Source organism: Phalacrocorax aristotelis, chromosome 12, assembly GCF_949628215.1.
Source record: "Phalacrocorax aristotelis chromosome 12, bGulAri2.1, whole genome shotgun sequence".
In the NCBI taxonomy this organism is placed as follows: domain Eukaryota; kingdom Metazoa; phylum Chordata; class Aves; order Suliformes; family Phalacrocoracidae; genus Phalacrocorax; species Phalacrocorax aristotelis.
In genome coordinates, this window is record NC_134287.1 from 14,535,073 (window position 1) to 14,558,386 (window position 23,314).

Consider the following 23,314-nt stretch of genomic DNA (forward strand, 5'->3'; position numbering starts at 1 on the left):
TTGCCTCTTTCCTGTGCTATGATACTATTCTGCCTGGCTGCTTCTGGAAATTCCACATCTGGACCACTGCCTGATCTCCTCTGAAAATCCTACACTGCAGGATCACTTTTTTCCTTTTTTCTGGTGGTATCCCATTGGTGGCATACAATCATTCTGCTGCAGTTTTTATTATCTTTTCCAGTTAGACTAGTTAAAATTATTTCCGTCACTTCTAAGTCCATGATTTTACAGACTAAATTACTAAATTTAATCTCTCTTCTGTTAGTCAAGCATCAACATCACCTAGCTCTTTGCATGGGGTATACTAATCTCTAATAGTATGAACAACTTCATGCCATCAATAAATTGCTTTAGCACACTTGTGCCGATATTTGTAAGATCAGCTTTTGACTGCCTCCGCAGTCTGATGTTAATCTCCATATAGGCTGAGATTTTTGCTTATGGGCAACTTGTTGGTACAATTTCTACCCAGTTTGTTACTTACATTATGGTTCTCATATTAACTTGGTCTCCAGGTTTAACTAATTGCACAGCTTATTATTGAGTCTTCATGTAAGGGTAATTTTCTTTATAGTTGCTTTAACAAAGATAAAATGTGTGATGTTAATAAATTTATGATGCATTTTATTCTACTTTCTGCTCACATCCATATTTTTAGATTAATCTATGAATATAGAATAATGAGAAGCTAGACTAATAGATTCTATTAATTCTGAGCAATTCCTTCCCTTTTTGCATTAAATTTAGGTACAATATTTGTTAGAATATGACAAATGGTGTAATTTAATATCTTTAATAAAGTACCTACTGCTTAACTTGCAAGTTAATGTCTTGGGTCTTTTGTTTCCCAGTGTTCTTGCATAGACATTCTTGTCTCTGTTCTGGTAGAATAAGTTCTTTGAATTTTCTTACTACTAAAAGTGTGATATCCAATTCTATATGCTTATTTCTATGAGCTCTTGCTTTTGCAAGATAATATTTTACATCATCATCCTGAGTGAAAACTGTCAAATGATCATGTTGTTTTGTGCCATCTTCAATTTTTGTTGCCTCATGCTTCCTGATGTTTCTGCCAATTGTTTGCAACTCTGTGTGTGTGTGTGTGTGTGTGTGTGTGTATGTGTAAATACATACAATCTCATACAAACAGATGATCTAACAAACTTTCCTTAGCTGAGATTACAACAAATGGTTCCTCTAGGATTATTAGTGTTACACATTAAAGCTCAGATGTTTGGGTTTTATGGTTGATTGCCTTGTCATGTATCCATTCCTTAAGAAAAAAAAACAGTGGAATTAGAACAGGAGGTAATGCTGATGAAGTTATAGATTATTATCACAGCATCCCAGTTAATCTTTTAAGATGTAATTAGATATTAAGTAATTCAAAGCTTGTTTAGAGTTCTTCGTTAGATATGATGATTTTAGCCTCACGTGAAATTTGGGCAGTACTTTCACAGAATCACAGAATGTTGTGGGTTGGAAGGCATCTCTGGAGATCATCTTGTCCAACCCCCTGCTTGAGCAGGCACACCCAGAGTAGGGGGCACAGGAACATGACCAAGTGGGGTGTGAATGTCTCCAGGGAAGGGACCCCACAGCCTCTCTGGGCAGCCTGTGCCCCTGCTCTGGCACCTGCACAGGGAAGGGGTTTTTTTCTCATATTGAGGTGGAACTTCCTGTATTCCAACTTGTGCCCATTGCTCCTTGTCCCAGCATTGGGCACCACTGAAAAGAGTCCAGTCCCATCCTCCTGACTTCCACCCCATTGATATTTATAAGTATTGATGAAATCCCCCCTCAGTCTTCTCTTCTCATGGCTGAACAAACCCAGGTCTCTCAGCCTTGCCTCATAAGGGAGATGCGCCAGCCCCCCGATCATCTTGGTAGCTCATTTTAATTCTGACTTGAACTTTGACCTCATAAAGCAAGTTGTATGTTGGCTATAGGTAAATGGCACCAGGTTCTTTTCCATTGCTCCATAAATTTCAATTATTTAGAATGGAAGATTAATTGTGCTGAATACTACTAGAAATAAAAACATTCCATGTTGCCTCCCAGTTTGCTTTGTCAATTATCCTAATTATTAATTGCATAAATGAAACTGTGAAATACTTCATAAGATGCTATAAAGTGAGCAAACATTAGCTGTTACTCGGAGAGCAAGTTCTAACTGGCAATAACAAAGAAATAGTATCTACTTATAGCAGGTTTATGATCCCATAGCATGTATTTTGCAAAGTAGTTTGTAAAGATGAATTATTTCTGTGCTTGTCTAGTTATTAAAGGTACAATTTAATCAGTGTATTTGACTAATCTTCATCTCATATTACAGCTGGAGTGCTAATGAGTATGTACAGCTGCTTTGGCTTTCCTATTGTGTCCATATGGATACTCGAATTGATACTGGTACATCATGCACGTACATAACACCCTTCCATCTTCTCTGTTCTTTTTTCCCTGCACTAGAAAAGTAGTCGCTCATGGAAAATTTAAATGGAAATATCGAAGACTTAAGGATCATACATACTGGCTTAAAAAGTGCTAATCAGTTACAGTTGGTACTTAAAAAGTAATTATGTTATTTACCCAATGTGGAAAGCTTTGGTGCTGTTATATGCTCCAGTAATGGCCCTACTGTGAAGTACTTACACACCTGTTACATCTGATTTAGTATCTCTCGTTGATAGTTGTCAAAATAAGTATTTATATTGGAATTGTGTGGTGGAGGAGAGATTTATAATGAATTGCATGATTCTTACCAAATCCCTCCCTGAGCAACAATAATATTTGTACAGGAGAAGGTATCAAAGTGTATATGTGTCCAACAGTACTGTTCACAAATTCCCGATTTTCATAAACATCACTCTCCTGAAAATGTATAAATGAAAAAATAATACTTGCATAATCTATCACTTTTAGATGGTAAAATGTACAGATTTTCAAGACAGTCTTTTGTGTTTACTCGCAAATCATTAAAACCCCCCAACAAACCAATCTACTCTGTAATCGAAATAAAATGGAAGTTTTTACATTAGTGTACATCTGAAATATAAACTAACTTATAGCTTCTTTTGTGCGTTTCTGTTGGTTTATATTTCAATCTCTATTTCTTGTCAAAAGCAAAGAGGTACAACTTATTACTACAGAAGGAACCCTCCACCCACTGTTGTAAGAAGAAAATAAATCAGATTTGGAGAGTTTTTAGAATTTCCTGTTGATGTGTTTTACATGCTCATTAACTGTGACACTGAGATCAGTGGATTAAAGGTATTTTAAAGGGAATGGAAACATCTGTCTAGAAGAAGTTGGCAGACATAACAGATAAACCCAGTATAAAAACTGTAAATCCGGGTTTTGTGGTTGGTGGGGTTTTTTTGGGGTGTGTGTGGGGTGGGGTTTTTTGTTTGTGTTGTGGTTTTTTTAAAATTCATTTGTGAGATTGTGTATCATTTTAGAGCAGTGTCTAGCAGGCAGCCTTCTGGATGATGATGACTTCTGTGTCCTTGGTTCGCTAGCTGTCTGTCAACCTGATATTTTTACTTCATTTTTCAAGTGGGAAAACCCCAAGCAATACAGAGAAGACTAGGATATTATGCTGTTTGTCTGTTTATGAAAGTTGACTACTTCTACTGCATGCATGAGCCATGGAATAGCTGTTCCTGATAACTGTGAAATAAGTACAGCAGCTGAACATCCATTGGGAGCTTAAAATTTTGAGCCTCAAAATCTTTTTGAATAGAGAGCTATCTGAAAGCATCTGGATTTATTCTCACTAAATCTCTGATTTGATAAAGTAACCCTTCATGATAAATCTAATTAAATACTAGCAGGAATGCCCATCTTTGTCCTGAGATGAGAGGGCTAGGCTGACTGTGCCTTTTTGCTTTAATTAAACAGAGTGAATTCCCTTTCTGGATCCTTAGGGGGCCCATTTGCCTGATTATGTGATGGTGTTTTTCTGCATGCTTCCCATGCAGAAATCCCTGTTGGCAATACCAGCGCTGTATAAAGAAGGCATGCTGTCCTTATTAAACCTTGCCATATTAAGCTGGAATCAACAGCTCTTGGAACGCTTGTAGCCTGTAAGTGATCTGTGACATAATACACATAAAAACAACCCCAAACAGGTAATACCTGAAGATCTCTGTGACCCTATTTTATAGTTAATCTTATAAGGTTAAAATAATTCTAAAGTTTTAGGAACTCTGGTTTGAAATGAGAAGAGCAAAGACTATGCAGACATACGGTTAGGTGAGTCAACCTGTACTAGATGCTGTATTTGGCACTTCTTTCCGTGTTGTCTCCTGCAGGTCTTGAAGATGGGAACTTTTTGGCCACCCTGTCTACGTGACAGGGATGCAACTGGGGATTTTCAGTGTTGACCTAAATTATGCCATCCATCCTTTGTTAATCTGACTTTTTATTTACTTTGGCTTTGACATTGTTGCTTTCTGAAGAGAAGTCTCCTTCAGGGTGATTCTTTTTTTTTCTCTTATGCCTTCGCTGTTGATTGTGTGGTTTCCTTGAAATTTTTCTCTTAACTTCCATGTAGAAGTCTCTCTTGATTTAAGACTCTCAAGTAATGTTACTGCTCCTTCTGTGTCTTGTTGGATTATTTTCTTTGCCAAGACTTACAAAAATCATTGAAACAACTACTTTTCATCGTTTTCTAGCTGTCATTGTCCACTTGATTGCTTGTCTGCATACTCTGTCTCTTGCTGCTGATATTTCAAAATAAGTTCTTCCAACTCGGCCTGTTTTATTTCTTTAAATAATCGTGTCCATTCAGCTACTGAGGTAATAAAACAGTTCTAGAAGTGTCTGGAACTCTGTCCAACACTCATTAGTGTACTTAGCATTTCTTGCAAATCTCCTAGATGGCATTAAGATAGACTCTTAGTACATTGTTTGACCTGTAGATTAATCCAACTCCCACACCTTTAAGGTAATAATTTTTTGTTGTTTTATTAAGCTCTTATGAGCGAATCCACAGTTCAAGAGTCAAAAATCTGTGAGTCAACATATGAAAAACTAGTATTTCAGATACTGTTTTTTAAAAGATGGCCTTCAAGAGCTGTGTTAACCAGTTGTCATAATATTTTTCACAGAAATTGTAAGCGACATAACCAAAATTATTCTGAGCAGTTTGTGTTAACATTATTATTTAATTTTAAAACGGTATGGAAAATGCATTGTGTTTTGGCTGTCTGAAAGAGTAGAATATGCTGATACAGTTTTGCAGTGCTTCTGTGGTCTAGCTGATACTGAAATTTTGAATGTATGAATTTTAATGAATTTCTGAAAGCTCATATGCCTAAAAAACTGTGGTACTAAACATCCTATGGATTAATAAACATATTCTCAAGTGCATGTCTACTGACAACAAGAATGTGACCTAATAGATTCTAATGAATAGTTACCATTGTAGTACAGCATCATTTTTGCAGAACATAATGTTTTAACCTTTGGTGTATGTTAGAGCATTTCCTGTTTTTTGTAATGGATTCTAAAATAATTGCTATGTTTTTCTCATAGTTTGTTACATATTGCAGTTGGATCATATTCCATATTTAATACAATCATTAATCAATGTATCAATGAAAAAGTACTTTCAGAACACGTCACGGCATTCAGGATTATTCTAACTTTATTATATATGGACTATACACGGTATAGAGGATTTGTCTGTAAGCTACTTCTGTTTTCAGGATTTCAAGTGTTTCAGTCCACAATTCTTGCCATAGTTTGGGTTTTTAAATTTTTTTAATATTATCATATATTCCTGAATATTCAAGTAAAATTGTTTCTGAATTCAACATTGTGATTTTTCTTTCTTTTTTTTTCCTCTAATGAAGCATATTGGACAGCTGAGTTGTTGCAATGTTTTAGAATGCTCACATCAGTGCTGAGCATTTAAAGATCTTTCCAAAACTTTAAGATGAGAATGTGGCAGACTTGGAATTAATGTATAACTTTTATTTTAAAATCAATGTGTGGGAGAAGACTCTATTCAACCATATTCATAAGAGACACGGCTCTGTATTCTGGTCATGTCTGTCACCAGGGGCTGCTTAAAACTGCTAAGTTCTTTTTATGCAGACATTTACGCAAGGTAACCTGTGACCTAACAGTATGTAGCCACCCTATTTTCTGATGGAATAGCAGATGGCTACTCAGAGCTTCCTTATGACTTATTCATATGTCCCAGTATTCACTTGTGTCAACATATTAAATGCATTACTAAAGAGGGTTCTTTCCTATTTTGAAGCAAGCAGATGTTACTGACCTCATTTGGGCTGTTACCTTATCTAGTATATAGAGTAAATGTATCAATCTCTTATGCAAACTAAGCTGCAGTGTAGTGCTGACATTTACAGATGAGTAGCACAGATTTGAATGGCTGTGCGTAGAATGCAAAAAAAAACCAAAACACCCTGGATAAATGGAAGAATATGGGAATCTACTAATCTATGCAAATGCATATTTACTCTGCAAGCTTACTAAACACATGTTCCACCTATCCCCAGTTATATATTGTCTGCTTAGTAGCTTAAATCTGCTTCTGAAGATCAATGCTTTCGGTCTTAAATACCTTTATTTGCAATTTCGCCACCAACTTAAGAGACAAGTCACTTAGCCTAACTCTCCAGTTTTCTCAGTTCCTACCTAAAGGATTCCACTTCCTCTTTTGGCATGTGCAAAGTTTCTTATGTGTTTATACCATTCTTCTCTTATGAGTTGTAGAAACACTAATGAGAAGAATGTTCAGAACTAAAGCTTAAAAATTTTCAGAGCTTTCCAACAGGTTTCTGAAGCTGGACTTTGTCCTGTCTTGCCCATAAGACCCAGTCCTGTATGCCTGCAACCTATGCCAGAGGTAACATGCTCAGGGTATTGCTGGTGATGGAAAGAAGTAAGGGTGGCTGTGTGTGTGCATGGTAAATTCACAGGGAATATATGTATAGTCTGGTGTTCTGTAGATTGTCTGGGCAGGGAAAAAAGCGCTCTTTTGCAAGTAACTGTCAGACTTGGTCCTCTTCCACACTGTGATCTTAGCCTAAATACTATTCTAAAGTGAGATTTTATTATGTGAAGAGTGGATGCATTCTGCTGTGAATTTTTTTTTTTTTTGGTCATTAGTATATGATTGAAACAACAATACAGTATTTGTATCTTCTTTATAACAACAGGTAACTTGCACATTTATACCAAAGTAACTGCGACAAGGACTATTTCCATTTTTAAGCTTAGTAAGATTTTTAGGTCTCTTCAAGATTTTGAGATTGTACAGGTTATCTATTGAAACTCAAGAAATATGAGTAAGTACTTCCATAAAGCTCACTTACCAGCTGAAAGCTTTTTAAAGCAGCCTTGTCAGTTTAAATTCCCTAAAAGTATCATATGTAAAATGATATATATGTGCTGTATAATCCTATCCTTAGTAAATGGATTTGCAGCCTAAGAACTTCTATGAATCAGAACACTTGGATCCTTAGGCTGATTCAGGAAAAAGCGTTTTGAAATGTAAAGGGATTAAAAACTTGTATTCCCAGTGACTTTATAAGCAAAGATTTACTTTATTTTCTAAGTAAATGCAAAAGCTGACATTAGGCTGGCAATTCCCAAAATCCAGCCTGAAGAAGCCACCTCAATCTTGTACATACAGATAACTTTTAGACTTGGTGTTTAAAAAGTAGCTATTTTAGTAAACTAGTTATTTGAGGGGGAGAAAATGAGACAAGATCAAACCGAGCTAGAGTGTTTCCCTTTGTCAGGAGATGAACCTAGTCTACTGTCCCTCTGGATCTGACTCCAGACTCCCCAAGCTGATGGAGTGCTACTTGCCGAGGGGTGTAGCTGGCTGGGTCAATGCATTCGCATTACAGCTTGTGTCTGGCTTCCATCCTGGACAGAGAAATAGGAGAAAAGGGGTTCTGCTTCATTTTTGGTTAGTTGGGATGCAGAGGTGGAGCAAAATAACCTCTGTAGAAGTTTGTGCCTTGTTCTCTCTCTGCTGGCTGATGTGTTTTGTACAGGCTGGTCCCTGTCTGGCACTTATTTTGGGGGAATACAGATGATAAAGTATAATCCACAAATGCAGGTGTGGATTTTATGAACAGTGGAAAAAAGTGAGCAAATTCAGATCAAAATAAAACTCCTTCCACAACTGTATAATTTATTTACTCAATATAGTTTATTGGCCTTAATTTCTATAGTCATTGGACTTAAGCTAATGCACGTTTGGTGAACAATTTTTTCCTTTAATTTCTTCCTCTAAATAAGTTGTTTATCAAAATAGCTATATTTTTAAATCCGAAGTCTTGAACTTTGGTCTTAAAGCAAAGAATGAAGTATCAGCTTCCTAACTATATGTTTTGAAATGCTGTAAAATATGTCTACTCTTGGAGCAATTTTCCTCTCTTCGGAATTTTCTGTGGCTTTTTTGTTTTTGATAAACTGTATGCATCTATAGAAGTGTGTTTAGTTTTTTGCAGTTATGAATAAAAGCTTATTTGGGGGATGACTCCACAAGCCCTCTGGTTCTTTTTAGGCTGATGATATCCCTTCAGCTTCCTTACTGAAAAACAAGCCATGCTAGAATTAGTTTGAGCTTTGCTTTAACTATATGATGTTCCACTTTAATGACCTACTAACAGTGCTGTGCACAATGTTGTCCTCGGAGGGTTGAGGTCAGGAGTGATTGAAGCTCAGATTAATGATTTAAGAGCACCTTCTGGTGACTAATCGAAGGTCATTGTTTTGATGTTGTTATGTTGTTTTGATGGTGGGGTGCATGTTTAGAAATGTATCCAGAAGTACATCCTGAAAACAGATTGGATTGGCTTGAAACAGGAGAATATACTGGGATATAGTTTCCTTTTTAGCCTTTCTGTTCTAGAACCTCTTCCCCCAACCCCCCAGGTCTTAATCTCTTCTGTAGTTTGTAAGCATTGCTGAACAGATTCTTACATTAGACAAGATCTAACAGAACAGTAGCCATAACCAGAAACTGTCAGTAACTGAGGCTCAGCTGTAGTCTGAGGTGATGTAGCTTTTTTCCTGAAATAGCACTGAATGTTCTTTTGTCCATAACTCCATTTGCACCTGCCTCAATTTGTAACATTTCAGTTTGGAAATAGTCACATATTGAAAGAAGGCTATGCTGTATTATATATTGCAAAAATATTGAAAAAGATTTAAGGTAAACTGAAAGTTTAGGGAAAGTTAAGTTGTAATGTGTTACTGTTATTAAACCATTAAACTTGCATGAATTCATCCTTGGAATTGTTTTCTTTAAAAGAGAAATTATTTTTGTATTGTTAAACATTGAATCAGTTTTGCTGATCAATGTTAGCTGATCAATAGCAACTTTATAGTCTTGAGTTATTTCAGATAATAGCACAAACGCCAAATTCTAGTCCAGAAACTGAGTGCTGAATAAAAGCAATATTAGGACGTGCTTTTGTTGTTCTGAGGGATTTCTTTTGATCTGGGTTCTAAATCAGTTTTGAAATTCTGGATGCATAGTGCTTTCAGACCATGTTGGTAACACAAACCTTTCAAGGAATATTTGATGAGTTATATTTTGTCCAGTAAAAATTAAGAACAATTATTGCTGTTTGTGTGGTTTTCTAGAATTTAGGATAAATGGTTTTGTTAGTTTGTCATATCTACTCACTTTTTTCCCCCCATAGCTAAACTTTCTGAAAGGTAAACCCAAGTATTCAAAACTTTTAAAAATAAATTATCTTTACTCCTTTCTAATTAAAAACAAACAAACACCACCCCCAGCCCCCACCCCTGCCATTTATCCTGATTGATTGGATTATAACATAGAAGGTCCTGCCTATGTCAGTGAATGCCTGTTTGAATGGTGGGCTGGAAAGGTGCTCAAGAAACCATTCAGTATAGCAGGTAAGGAAGGTCACGTCAGCCAGGAAAGTAAATTTTATTTAAACATGATTGGTTTCAGTTGCCATCTTTCCTGCACTAATAATCTTCCTTCAGCTAAATACTTTCCTGTCAGATGTATGTCTCTTCTTTACACAAACCAGTGCACTTCTTGCTGAATTTGCTGTGTGTTGCAGTTTTGTTTAAGCCCATCAAATAAAGCAATAGTTATTCTTTTTTTGGATGCATCTTTCAAAGGCCTTTTTGTAGAAATCCATCAATGCCAGGAAATTTACTCTGTGCTTTACTGTTAGATGACTTGGTAAGTCAAGTGGCCAGGGCAATTTAGATTTCTGGTTTGATACGTTGCAAGAAACAACTACATGACAGTTGAAACAGTTAAATGCTGACAGGCATACTTGATGGCTTGTTTCCAAGTTGGTATATTAAATAACAAAAGTATCTCTTTTGAATGATTCTGTTTCAGTCTACAATTGCTGAGACTTGGGGAAGTTTCTTCTACAGCATGATGGAGGGTGTGCTGCTAGTACTTCCCCTTTGGCATAGGACTCACGAAATCCAAGGAGGAGCAGTGTCAACCCATCCTTTTCATTCTCCTGAACCATTCACCTGCATTGAAGCAATTCTCTGCTCTAGTGCATTTTGCTACCTGAATCATCACTTCTTCCCTAAGGCCTAGGGGTCACTGCTTTTTTTCTGCCCCTATTTCAAAGTGATTGAGTGCCGCCTCATTTCTTTTCCTCTACTTGTTTCCGAGAGCTTAACTTACTGGCTTTAGACTTCAGCGTATGGCTTTGTTGATTCCTGCTGGTGTTCAGGCACCATGCTGCGTATCAGAAGCTCCTCTTTGTGGACAGGTATAGTTTCTGTTTATACTGTCTTGATGAAGAGTGAGTCCTTGTTTCTAATCTATCCTGCTTTGTGTTTGATATGAGAGGAAAGATCAGCAGCAGCTCTGAGAGCTTTTTCAGCCTCCTAGAGGGAAGTCGGTGCAGCCTGTTATGCTACGAACAATCGTAAGAATTTATGCTCATGAAAGATGGTCCTACGCTTTCTATGTCCTCTCACTGACAAGACAGGCTGGCTGCATGTCCCCCACACTGTACTATATCCCTGTAAGGACACTGTGAATAAGCTCATAAGAGCTCTGGTCTTGTAGGTGTGTTATCTTGCTGTTGTACTCTGTTACAGGGAAAGCAGGGCCTTACAAGCGATGTTTCTGTGCCCTGTATTCTCCTTTCACAGGAGAATGGGTCATCAACCCCTGTGACAAATTCCCGTATGCACTCTTTCCTGTTCCTAGCTCCAGCTGTGTCTTTGGAGCAAGTGGCTGGTAGTGATCAGTGCCTTGGCAAGCTAGAGCAGCAGGGTTTCGGAAATCTAAGCAGCAACTTTCCTGTTTTTGCTCATTGATTTGGCAGTGTCCTTATCAAGACAGGATTTGAAAGGACCAAGTTTTCTGTTTCTGTTCTGCTTAGCAGAAGAGAAGTTCTAAAATGAAGGTTTTTGTTCAGTGCCTATGTAGTGAATAAACCCATGGAGCGTTACACTGAAAAACTTGAGTTGTGCATCTCATAATTTTACTAATGTGGTGCCTGATTTAAATCCTAAGCTTGTATAAGACTCTGTGAATGGAAAAACAGGTGCAGTTTCAGTTGAATTATCTCATTAGAACTACAGGAATGCACATACATGGGTCAGTTTGCAGGATGCAATGTGTTTGTTTTCCTGGGTGTGTATTTTTTGGTGTAAAGCTTTAAAAATGGATATGCCACCTTCCAGAGGTTCCCATTAGTTTTGTGTTGTATAACGGTAGTTTTTCATTATTTTGTGCTTTATTACAAAAAAAAAGTGAGGTAAGAGAGAAAATATTAGAAAAATGAAACTATTATAATTTAAATAGCATGATTACATTTTTGTCCTCTATTTTTCTGTGTTTCAGTGGAAAATGAAAACAGCAATACCTTCCCCCAAAACTCAAACAAAATTGCTCTGAGTGTATGTAATGCAGGCTAAGAATTATTTCAGAAGGATCTAAGAGTTTAGTGTAGTTTTGAAGTTGTCAGGGTATTTTACACCACCAGCTTTGGAGATGCAAAATCATCGCATTAGCAGGTCTTCTGTTATCAGTTCAGTAAATGGGAAGTTGTATTTAGCTCAGTAACTGATGGATGTAACATACGGTTCTGTGTGTGCCCCGTCTTCTAATATTTCTCATCACTATCTGCAAATTGTTCATTTCAGTTGAGAGACTATGAACTCAAAGCTAAAATTGCTAACAAATTTTGTTTGTAATTTTAAATCTTACTTCAGTGTTTCATTAATTCTGGAGGCCCCAAAACACCTCAACCAAGGTGTGACATTTTTGATTCTGTGAAACTGGAAGCTGAAATAGCTAGGACTCAAAATATCGTAGTCTTTCCTTTCTGATCTTTTTTTCATCCACTTCGGGAGGCAGTATTGAAAGTTGCTAACAGTGTTATGACTTACCCGTGAATTAAAAAGCCAAGCAGAAAACAGGAGTGACATGACACCTGCCACAAAAAAGCATCATTTTAGAACACATAACTTATAGTAGTAAGAATCTTTCATATCCCCAAACAGGAATGCCTTATAATACCCCAGAGACATGAATGCCATTATTCAAGTTATTTACAGCAAAGAGAGGTATGAGCTTTGTATTTAAGGCAAACGTGTAATGTCCCGATAATCGCTATAGCCACACAAGTCAGAAAGTGATTATAATCTCTGTAATTATCTAAAAGACAGTACTTGAAATCTAGTCAGCAACCAGCCCTTTAAATTTATTAATCAATTAAGTTTTTAAAAGAGTTGCTATCACTTATCTCAACATTTGTACCGTCTGAGGTGGTGTTCAGGGACTGGGAATGTCTTGTGAAGCAGCATATGTGCTGAGGGGAGTGGAAGAGAGGAAGAAGGGAGTTGCTGTTTATATATATACAAATATAAATAAAAATGGAATGAGGATGCTGAATTAAAAAGAAAGCGTTGAAAACCAAATGAATCATAAATAATGTAAAATGAAACCAACTTCTGTTAGTGTTGTCTCAGGTGTGTGAAGAGATACTTGATGTCTTGCTTTTGTTTTTCTTTGGAGTGATGTGTGTCAGTTTACTGCATTTGGATAATTTCAGAGTTCATATAGCTAGTGGGAGCTGATGCTTGCAGCCTTATGGTAGGAGGTAGTTTCCTGCCAGGAGAACTCGGTCCTTAACTGACATACAATTTGATGGTTAGGTATTAATTGATCTAAATGACTGAAAGGTAGAAATAGCTGCTGCTTGTTGAGTGCGTGTTTTTATTAGAAACTTGTCTTAAATAGGCAATGAGAAATTTAGGAGTAGGTGACACATGGGATTTAGAGCATTTGGCTGTTACCTCAGGAAGCTTAAGTTAAAACCCTGAACTAGGTCATAAACGAAAATGGGATTTATAGTGATGTACAATGAAAAATTGGCACAGTGCATTACCTTTTTGCCAAGTACCTCAGTCTGCATTGTCTGTATGCTTTGTGCCCCATGTTTTAAGATACTGTAGCATGTTTGATTAATTATTGAAGTCTTAGATATATATGGATCACTATAGAAATATACTTTAAATATTTGTATGTATATATACAAATACATAAAAAATCATTAGTAACTTTATCCTTTGCTCATGTTAATCTTGTGATTAAATCAAAACCTGTTGAGAATATTACTTTAATGTAGAACCTGCTTGGTTTGAAATCTAATTTTGGCAGCATAGATGAAGAGAAAGATGTTAACAATGTATATAATATGTTAGAAAACACACTTAACCATGTAACTTTTGTAAATGGAGGGCTGCCTTGTAGAAAATAAAGCCTACAGAAAAGAACTCTAGGAATTAAAGAAATCTAAACTATAACTTTTTTTAAATGCAAGGGATAACATAAGGATAATGGGTTACCATCTCAAAGTAACATGATCTATTCAGGTACAGAACTTTTCTAAATTAAAAAACAATATTAATGTGGTAGGAAAAAAAATAATAGGAGTACTTATTTCTTCATTATCTTGGCAACATTTGGCTATAAAAGTAACTCTTGGCTGAAGTGAACATTGTAAAATGTTAGAGCGATGAAGTGTCTCCTTGCTTCCTGGCAGATTCGTTTGTAATTCCTATGTCTTCCTAATAGTTGCTATCTGGATGGGTATGTGAGAAAACTTTGAGATTGCTGTTAATATTCTGAATCAAGACTGAATAGTCAGAATTTTGACTGTTTCAAACATTGCTGCTCTTCTGAGAAAATGAATAGCCATCACATGAAGCTGTGAGTGCAAGCAGTTCAGTCAGTGAATGGGGTAGATGGTCTGCCTCTTACTCAGAACAGGAATTATTTTTATACAGCTTTTTAACCTTTTGGATTTTGTGTCTAATGTAGCATTTGCAGCCATAATTGAATGAGATAGTGATACAGTGAAATATATGATGCCTGGTATTTGTGTCAAATGCCAACTTGGTTTTCTATCTATTCTTAATTTTAAGCATAGTAGCAGGCCTATTCATAGGCAGAATTTTGAATGACATCTATGAACTAGCCTGGGCATTTCTAATAGAGCAGATGTCTGTCTCATGATTTTGTCCAACCATGATATTAAAATAGGAAATACCAAATGTGTGTATTATTCCAGATAAGAGAGATGAAGCTACATTTCTTGAAGTTTTTTCCAGGTCAGTGGAGGATATTGTGCTATTTGCAGTATCTTTTAAAAGGCACTGATTTCCAAATTGAGACGAAGACGACCACTGCCACCTGGAAAATATTGGCAAGGTTTGAACTGTTAATTGGTGCAGCAATTCTGCAGCAAGTATGCAGTTCACTAGTGAACACTGTAGATTGACTAAACTCCACTCAATTTTACAGAAGCTTTCCATAAATATTATGTGAAAATCATCTGTGTAAAACTAGATAGCATAAAAACTTTTTTAGTTTTTTAGTGATTCATAACTTCTAAATGATTGGGGGTGATACAGTATTTAGTAGTTTCAGTTTCTTAAAATGTAGCATCTTCTGCCCCCCCCCAGAGGAAATGTTTGCATTTAGAAAGTATTTTCTGACTTGAGGTTAAACCTCGGGAAAACAGGTCAAATATTTTTCAGGAAAATATGTGTACTTGGGCTGTAATCTCCAAGAATCTCACTTTGTTCATCTTACAGATACAGAATCAAGTGCTTTTGAAGCTGTTTTAAAAAAAATTGTTTCCTGATGGATTTTTACTATATTTATTGGAGGAAGAATAGTGGCACTATGAGAGCTATAGGTAAGGAGCAGTTTTTCTGAAGATAATCCAAGTCATTTGTTAAAAATCTTTGTGTGTGGTTTTCTTCTCATTAATTATGTGAATATCACTATTCAAAAAGGCTAAGAATCCACTGAAAGGTAATAATGCATTTAATGACATATTTCTGAGTGCTGATCTATTTTTCCTTGCTGCATCTTTCTTCAGCTTCCTAAAGTGTTTATCATGCTGGCTGCACTCTGCTATTCTCCCTCATAGTGTATTAGTGTCTTGCCAGACCAGATTTTGTTAGGCTTTGCTGTCTTAATTGTTTATTTTATTTTACTTTAGATTTAAGCCCTCTCAAAAAATTGCTTCTCTTTTCGGAGAACTTCCGTTATTCCAAAATCTGGGTTAATTTATGTAGTTATAAGAATAAACAAATGCTCAATACCAGTAGAGAAAATGGTGTGTGTGTTTGCTTAGTTTCAAGTCAGTCAGCATTTGGATTTTTTTTTAAGATATTATGGCTTATACTTGTGTATTTTAAAGACGATATGTGTGTACTCTGAAGAACAATCCGAAGATAGAAGCCATCCTGACTTTTTCAAGATGCATGCTATGAAGCTATGCTTCCAGTAGTGTTATTTGCTCCATTTATATATCAAGCTGTTAAACGAAAATACTCCAGTCATTTGTGCAGTGAGAGAGATTACTGTGCCTGTTCTTCACCTCATCTCTTGGCCTCTGTTCATCTAAAATTCTGTGAATCGGTTTGTCAAAGAAACTTGAAATAGAGCATTTTGACATATGCTGTTCCTGGAAACTAATGGGAAAATTTCTCTGCAAAAAAGTAGAAAGCTTTTTTCCATATGCATGTCCATATTTTCCCTCAGACTTAATATTAGAACATTGAGGAAGGGAAAACCTTGTGTGTTTGCGCCTCTAACAATGCTGATGTCTGGCAACTGCCTAGTTTAAACCAATGCAAAAAATGGCACCGTGTTGTAATTGGTTGCATGACTTGCATTATAGTATACAAAATTAATGCAACTGTCATGATCGGGACCTTCTACATATATGCGCTTGAGTTTTAATCTTTGTTAGTACTGGATTTATGTTAGTGCTTTGTAAGGTGAATGAATAATGAATGTGAAGAATAATTCAAAAACTGTTGACACAGTAGAATAATAGAAAAATGGTTGTTATAGAAAATGTAGGAGGTTTTTAAAGAACTGTGATAAATATACACAAATGGAATTTAATCTTTTCTTCTGGAGTCCATTGATCTTTAAGAAGGATTTCTCACTATGTATTGTAGCCAGGAGTTACCATCTTTTAACTGAATGCTTATATCACAGAAAGAAAAATAGATTTTCCTATTGAGAAAGTGATTATAAATGAAACTTTCCATGCACCAAGTTCCAGATCATGCAAGCTGCATTGACCCCATATAATACTGCCTGAAAAAAAGTGGTACTGATGGAATTGGATTAAAATTTCTACACTTCAGTAGGCATAATTAACATCAGAAAGATGAACTAGAGTAATACCATTTTTAGCTCCTCCTGTGGAGGAAATTAGCAGTCACAGGGAATTACAGGTTGTATACAAATCGGCATGCATAAAGCCAGCTACTCTACTTGTTCAGGAGAGCCGACTGTGTTAAGGATATTAAATACTTCTTCACTGGTTGCTGTGCTGGTCAGACTACGGCTGGAGTGGTAGGTACCATTTTGAGATGCAGATGAATTGGAGAAGTTCTAGAGGGAAGACTAGAAAATGACGCATGAGACATGCTGGATTAAATTCCTTAATTCAGAGAAGAATAGCTTGAAGGTAGAGGTTTGTAAAAGGTAAGCAGAAAGAGGAAGGGAATCACCTGTTTTCCAGGTCCTCTGAGTAGGACAGGAAGTAACATAAGTTGAAGTAAGAAATAAATTAAGTTAGACATCTAACAGTAAGGATAAGTCAGTACTGAAATAGATTGCCTAAGAAGATTGTAGAATTCTGTCACTGTAATTATTAAGAACAGAGTAAACAAATAACTGTGAAGAAATATTTCATTATGGTTGGTCCTGCCTTGGGGTAGGTGTTCAGGCATGTTTTAACTGAATGGCTATTTAAGTTTGGGATTTTTTTTTTTTTTGTGGTGTGGATGGGGGGCGAGTCAAGTACCACCTTAACACTGTGAGGAGGTAGAAGAAAATCCTTAGGCAGTACAGTATTTCCATGGTAATTTTAATTTACAATAGAATAAATATTGGGATTACCTTTAATGTTACTATGTTACTTTTATTTTCTGCATCTGGTTTGTCTACCAAGTCTTCATAAGACACTGCCCACATTTCCTTATTTCTAATCACTTTTAAGTCTCTCAGTCACAAATTCAGATATCCTATTCTAAATGTCCTGTCATGGTATATGTTCTGTGAATTTATATAATAATTTGCAGCCTAAGGAAGGGAACAGATTTTTTGAAACTTTATATACATAAAAATACATTGCTTAAGTAAGATGCTGTGTAAATTTGTACTTTGAAAGGAATATCTTCTTCTATGCAGTATTCTTTCAGTAGTTTTTTGGACTGTTACAAAAATGCCCTATAGAAAACAGCCTTTTTCAGAAACAGTAAATGAGGAAACAAAACACCTGTTGAAGTTAAGCCTTAAATTAATGTTTTGCACCAATCAAAGACTACATCTGTACTAACTTTATTTAATAAAAGAAATCCTCCCAAAACAAAAACCAAACAAGAAGAAATAGATTTGAGCCACATAAAAGTGTTAAACCTCTTGAAATACAGAATATATTCTCATGGGGAAAAAATAATGTTGTGCTGTAGTCTTAATTTTTCTGGGATTTTTTTATTGTTTTGGAGGCTGTGTTTTCAATAAATTAGAGGGAGGAACTGAGAACTTGAATTAAGCAGTAGGGACTTTTTACATAAGAAGTTGTTACTTTGTCAGTGGATGAAGTGGGGCCTATTTAACAGCATGCCTTTGGTTAGTTGGCATGTGAATAGTTGTTGTGAATGTCCTTACTGTTTCTAAATATACTTTCCTCTATTAATGCAAAACAGTACATAACAAGTATAGGAGTGTGATTGGCATATGCAAATATTTCCTTAAGGTATTAAATATTTATTCCTCTTGATTAGTCATTGAAGAAAAATTAGAACCACAGTGTGTTCAGTATATTCTATTTTAACATATGTTGTGGAAAAAAAAATAACCAACAGCAAGGTTCTACAATAAATGTAAAAATGCAGAAAAATCAAATGTAAATTCCTAGGATTTTTGTCAGGTGCCAATCAATGCTTTATGCTTGGAAAATACAAGTCTGGCTTCGTGGGTTTTTCCGAACAGGTTGTTTTTCAGATCTTCCTTTGAAAAAAATGTTGAAAACCCCTTCTTAGTCTGTCACTTAAAATTTTGTATGAGAAATGGCCTCTCAATCTCTTCTGCATTTCTTTCTGATACCATAGTGCTCCCTGATTCTGGGTGGTCCTGTAAGGTGGCCCAAATTTTTTTTTTTCCTTCTTTCTTAACGTGTTCAGCTGATCTCATCTGGGATATGTGAAGAGCCTCTTTCCCTGCTGTAAAGGTTAGGCACAAGTTCTCAAGCTAGAAAGATTGCTCCTACTTGTATTTATGAAGGATTTGATCTTATAACTTTGAAGCACAGTTGTTGATTTCTTTTTTATCTAATAAAACACATTTTCATAACAGATGAAAAGGAGTTGGAGCAAAAGTTTTCAGCAATGAAGAGAATATTCCTTGACTGACACAGATACTAAATCCATATAGCAAAATATGCGCTGTATCTTCTACTTCAGATATATCCGAAGTAGGAATTGCAAAGTCATACAGCTTTTCATAAAATTCTGAAAAGAATTGTGACACTAAGTAATATGGAGATAAACGAACCTCTCCATAAACCCTTCTTTTATTTAACAGTGAATATTTGTAATATTATGAATGTGCCTTATGCTTTGTTTCTCCTAATATTACCCGTAGTCTAAATCAGACCTCTGTCCATCTACCAGCAGCCTTGTGGGTCTCCATGTTCCGCTGGTGACAGAAAATACCCAATGACTTTTCTGGTTTAAACTAGTGCCCCTTTCTGAAAGATTTGACAATAATCTCATTTTACAAGAAGATACAGGAGATGACAGGACTGCATTTTTCACAGATCTATAAATATTACAGCCAGGAAGGGCCATTTTAATAACCTGCTTTGCCGTCTTATGTATTGCAGGGCATAGATTTTGTCTGACTACTCCTTCATTTTAGACCAATAATTTCTGACTGAACTAGAACATACTTTTCTCTTTTCTTGAAATGTATCAGTCTTGATTTGAAGTCTCTGCAGTGGTAAATATAAATGTTACCACTGTGAATTCTAACTCAGTTACATTTGCCATTATTTTAGAACAGTGATGATAATCCAGGGGAATATAGACTTCCTTTTGTTTCATGCTTTGGTTGCCCTGTGTCGACTTCAGCCTTTAGCCCTTGCATTTCTGCTATATGTCTGTCTCTTAGATGGAACAACCTATAGTGACACATATCTTTCATGCCAGCTATTACTGGCTGATTAGCTTGGTGAGTGACTAATCTGTCACTGATGCAGCTGAATGTCTTTAACTCTGCTGTGCAGCATCCTGACTTCTTTCTATAATTTGGTAGATCTGTTTTACAGTGTACAGAGAAGGGAAATGTTCTCTTGGCTCGCACCTCTATTTCTTTATAGGTTTTTTTTATAACCCTGCCAACTAAAAAAATATTGTTGTGTTTATGAAAGCTGGTGTGCAATTTAAAATAATAATATACAACATCAGCTGCTCCCCTGTGCATTCTGTTTAGAAAGCTGGAGTCTAGGTGTGATAAACCTGTGGTGCTTAAGCAGGCCACACAAATTGTTCTGGCTGTCTCCTCATTCCTGAAGCTTTCTCAGCAACGAGCAGGGAGTGGGGTGCAGCACGTATGCATTGTTCTGGCTAGTCCACTTCTGTGACTAAAGAATGTGTAGTCATGTTGGCTCATCTGGATTTTGATTCTTTTACAGGATCACTGTTATTCACAGAGCAAAACTATGTCCGCAAAAACCTGGTGTTATATGATAGACAGTATTGCCCTGATTTGGTAAGAGGTTATGTGAAAGTAGTATTGCTTATCTGTGTTATTCATGGGATCTGGGATTTGATAATGTTTGGAAAGAAAAATGATACAGTAAAGTTCTTGGTATGACTCAAGAAAATATGTATTTACTTTAAATAAAACATCCCCTTTATCTTACCATTCCCCACAACCATTATTACCAAGCAATGTCATGCTCTTATTTATTCTTTACTTTCTTCAGCAAAGTGTAATAGCTGCTTCAAAGGCTATCTACTCTTCTGAAAGAAACTATCAAAAAATTATCAGCCTAGGTGAAAAGGGAAATTGTTTGCACTTTACTAGTGCCAAAGGGCTGATCTAAACCAACAACTCTTGTAAGTCACCTCCATTGCATTATATGCTACTAAGGTGGCAATGGTCATGACTGCAAATGAATACTTATGACATTTCACACTTCTTGCAGCAAAATAAATGTTCTGTGGCTCACTATATAAAAACTTACGTCTGTATATAAACCATATGACAGCACTAAAATGATTTTAATTGGAATTTTATGCATAACTGCCTTTTTTTTTTTTTTTTTTAAATTAGTGCCTTAAATCTAGCACACACTCAAACATGGGATCTGCTCCTGTAATCAGCTCTACTAAGGTTCTGCTAGGGGCCAAAGATCAATACTAGCTTGATTTAAAGATCAGTGATGTGCGACTTGATATCAACTTATAACTTACTGGAGTATGTTCAGCATTGTCCAAACGATGTAATTAATATGTAAAGAAGCCAGCAACAACTCTGAAAACCCGATTTCTTGTGTATCTACACATGAAAATATACCTTTAGGTAAAGCTGATATTTCTCAACAAAAAGGAATATTGTAAAGTTAAACTGCATGCCTTTTGCTTCCCTGAAGCAAGTTTTCTGTGGTCAGGCACAGATTCACACGAGAGCGCCTGGCAGGAGCATGGTTAGCCTTTCCCCATGGCCATCGCTGTGGCTTCTCCAGTGTGCAGCAAGGGAGGAGCGGGAGTTACCAGCCGTGCCTCTCATCGTTCATTGCTTTGCTTGTGAGCTACACCAGCATTTGTATAGTGCTTACCAGGAGCCGTTGCTTTTGGGGAGTAGCCCACGGCAGCATTCAGACCAGCTCAATATATGGGGTTTTATTTGGGAAATTTTCTCTCAGCTGTCAGCTGACTAAAGTATATGTTGGTTGGTGGTTTTATTTTTTTCCCCTCCCAGTCTGTTGCTCATAAAACCAGATGCTTATTTGCTTTTCTTCTTTTTATTCAAAAACCTAAAATACATTATTGAGACTGCTTTTATGCCTTGAAAATGTTCTGAAGTACAATTATTTGGACAGCTCTGCATATTAGAGAGCTTTGTCCTGTTTCATCGAAAGAAAAGTGCGGGTAAAGATCTTTGTTCAAACCGTCAGCGATTAGAACAGAGTGGCTTACAGTGTGTCTGACAAACGGGTGCTAGTTCTTACAGGACAGGTGAAGGAAATTTTTTAAAGACCTAAGAGTTTGCACGGACCTGGTCTCATAAATTCTTCTTTCTTGCTCCCTTGCCTTTTATTTCCTTTCCACATGTTTATAGGTTTATGTTTGAAATGACAGGCCTCTGTTAATAAGTATGCAATTAGTGTTTGATATGAGTATAAATGTAAATAATTTGCAATACATGTGGTAATGAATATTTTTAAAATTGGTGTATACATCTTCAAAGATAGTAGGGTACCAGATACTGCATTCCTGTTCAACTAGACTCCTGGTGAGAAAATATAGCTGTGACTTGGTCAGCTTGTTCAGCATTGCCTCTGGACTTAGATCTAGTCTATTGATTTATTAAAAAAGATTAAACAAACCAGAAAAACCCAGCTGCTTCTTTTTTCTTAATCAGTGATACTTACTCTTAACTTTTCCACACTATAGTGAAAGAAATGAGCATTTCTGAGTCTGTATTTGTTTATCATTGTTGTAACATTTTAAAGAGCAGGATGGTCAGTTTTCCCAGCGGAGTAAGGCTACCAGAGATGTGTGTTAAGCCCCGAACTATAGAACATAACCATAAAAGATGCAGAAAACGGGGTAAATTAGTGAAATTAGTGTGCTGAAGATACTAAGCTCTTTCAGAAAGCTTTTATGCTAATAGATTATTGAATTTTATCTGCTATTTTATCACTCCATATGGATTAATGTGAAGTAATATATATGAATGGAGAAAAAAGGTTTTATTTCTACATTAATTGAATTACTATATGTAATGAATCTTGAACTATATATTACTCAGGAAAAAGTTATAGCAGCTAGTTGTGTTTAAAATGTCAGCATAGTACTTGCTGAAAAATCAAATAAAATGTTAGGATGGGAGTAGAGAACAAAGTGGAAATAATTATTTTGCTGCTGAAGAGATTCATGGTTCACTTGCATCTTGAATACGATATGCTGATCTCTTTGTTGCATCTCAGAAAGGGTGTAGAAGAATAGAAAAGATAGACTAAAGCAATGAGCAAGGATTTCTCAGGTTGGAAAAGGGACAGTAGAGAGATGGGAGGGAAACAATGCAGACCATTAAATTTTCAGTGGAATAAAGCATGTGAATAGGGTACTGTTGTTCATCTCATCCAATACTAGACCTAAGGATGTCAGACGAAATTGCCAAGAGGAAGGCTCAGGACAAAAACAGTTGAGATGTCGCTTCATATATGTGTGGAAGTAATTCTTGCAGGAAGTTCTAGATGGTGCAAGTTTACGTGAGTTTACATGGGCAAACTCCTAGGAGAAACATTAACCCAAAACCAACGCAAAGGCACAACCTCTGTCTAAGAATGTCCCTGAGCTGCAAGTTGTTGAAGATGGTGTAACGCTGTGGGGAGTATCTGTAGGGATTTAAGTTCTTTCCTGGGTATCCACTGTAGGCTGCTGTCAAAGAAGGGTACTGGGCTGTGTTGGCATTTTGGTCTGACCTTTTATACCTGTTTGTATGCATTTTAATTCTGTGTAGTCCAGT

The 23,314-nt window shown here is 36.3% G+C and overlaps 1 protein-coding gene across 3 annotated transcripts in view; it reads left to right on the forward strand.

Annotated features, from left to right (window-relative positions):
• The window catches only part of ATRNL1 (attractin like 1), a 522,986-nt gene that overhangs the window by 17,766 nt on the left and 481,906 nt on the right, over nucleotides 1–23,314 (forward strand). The window lies entirely within an intron of this gene.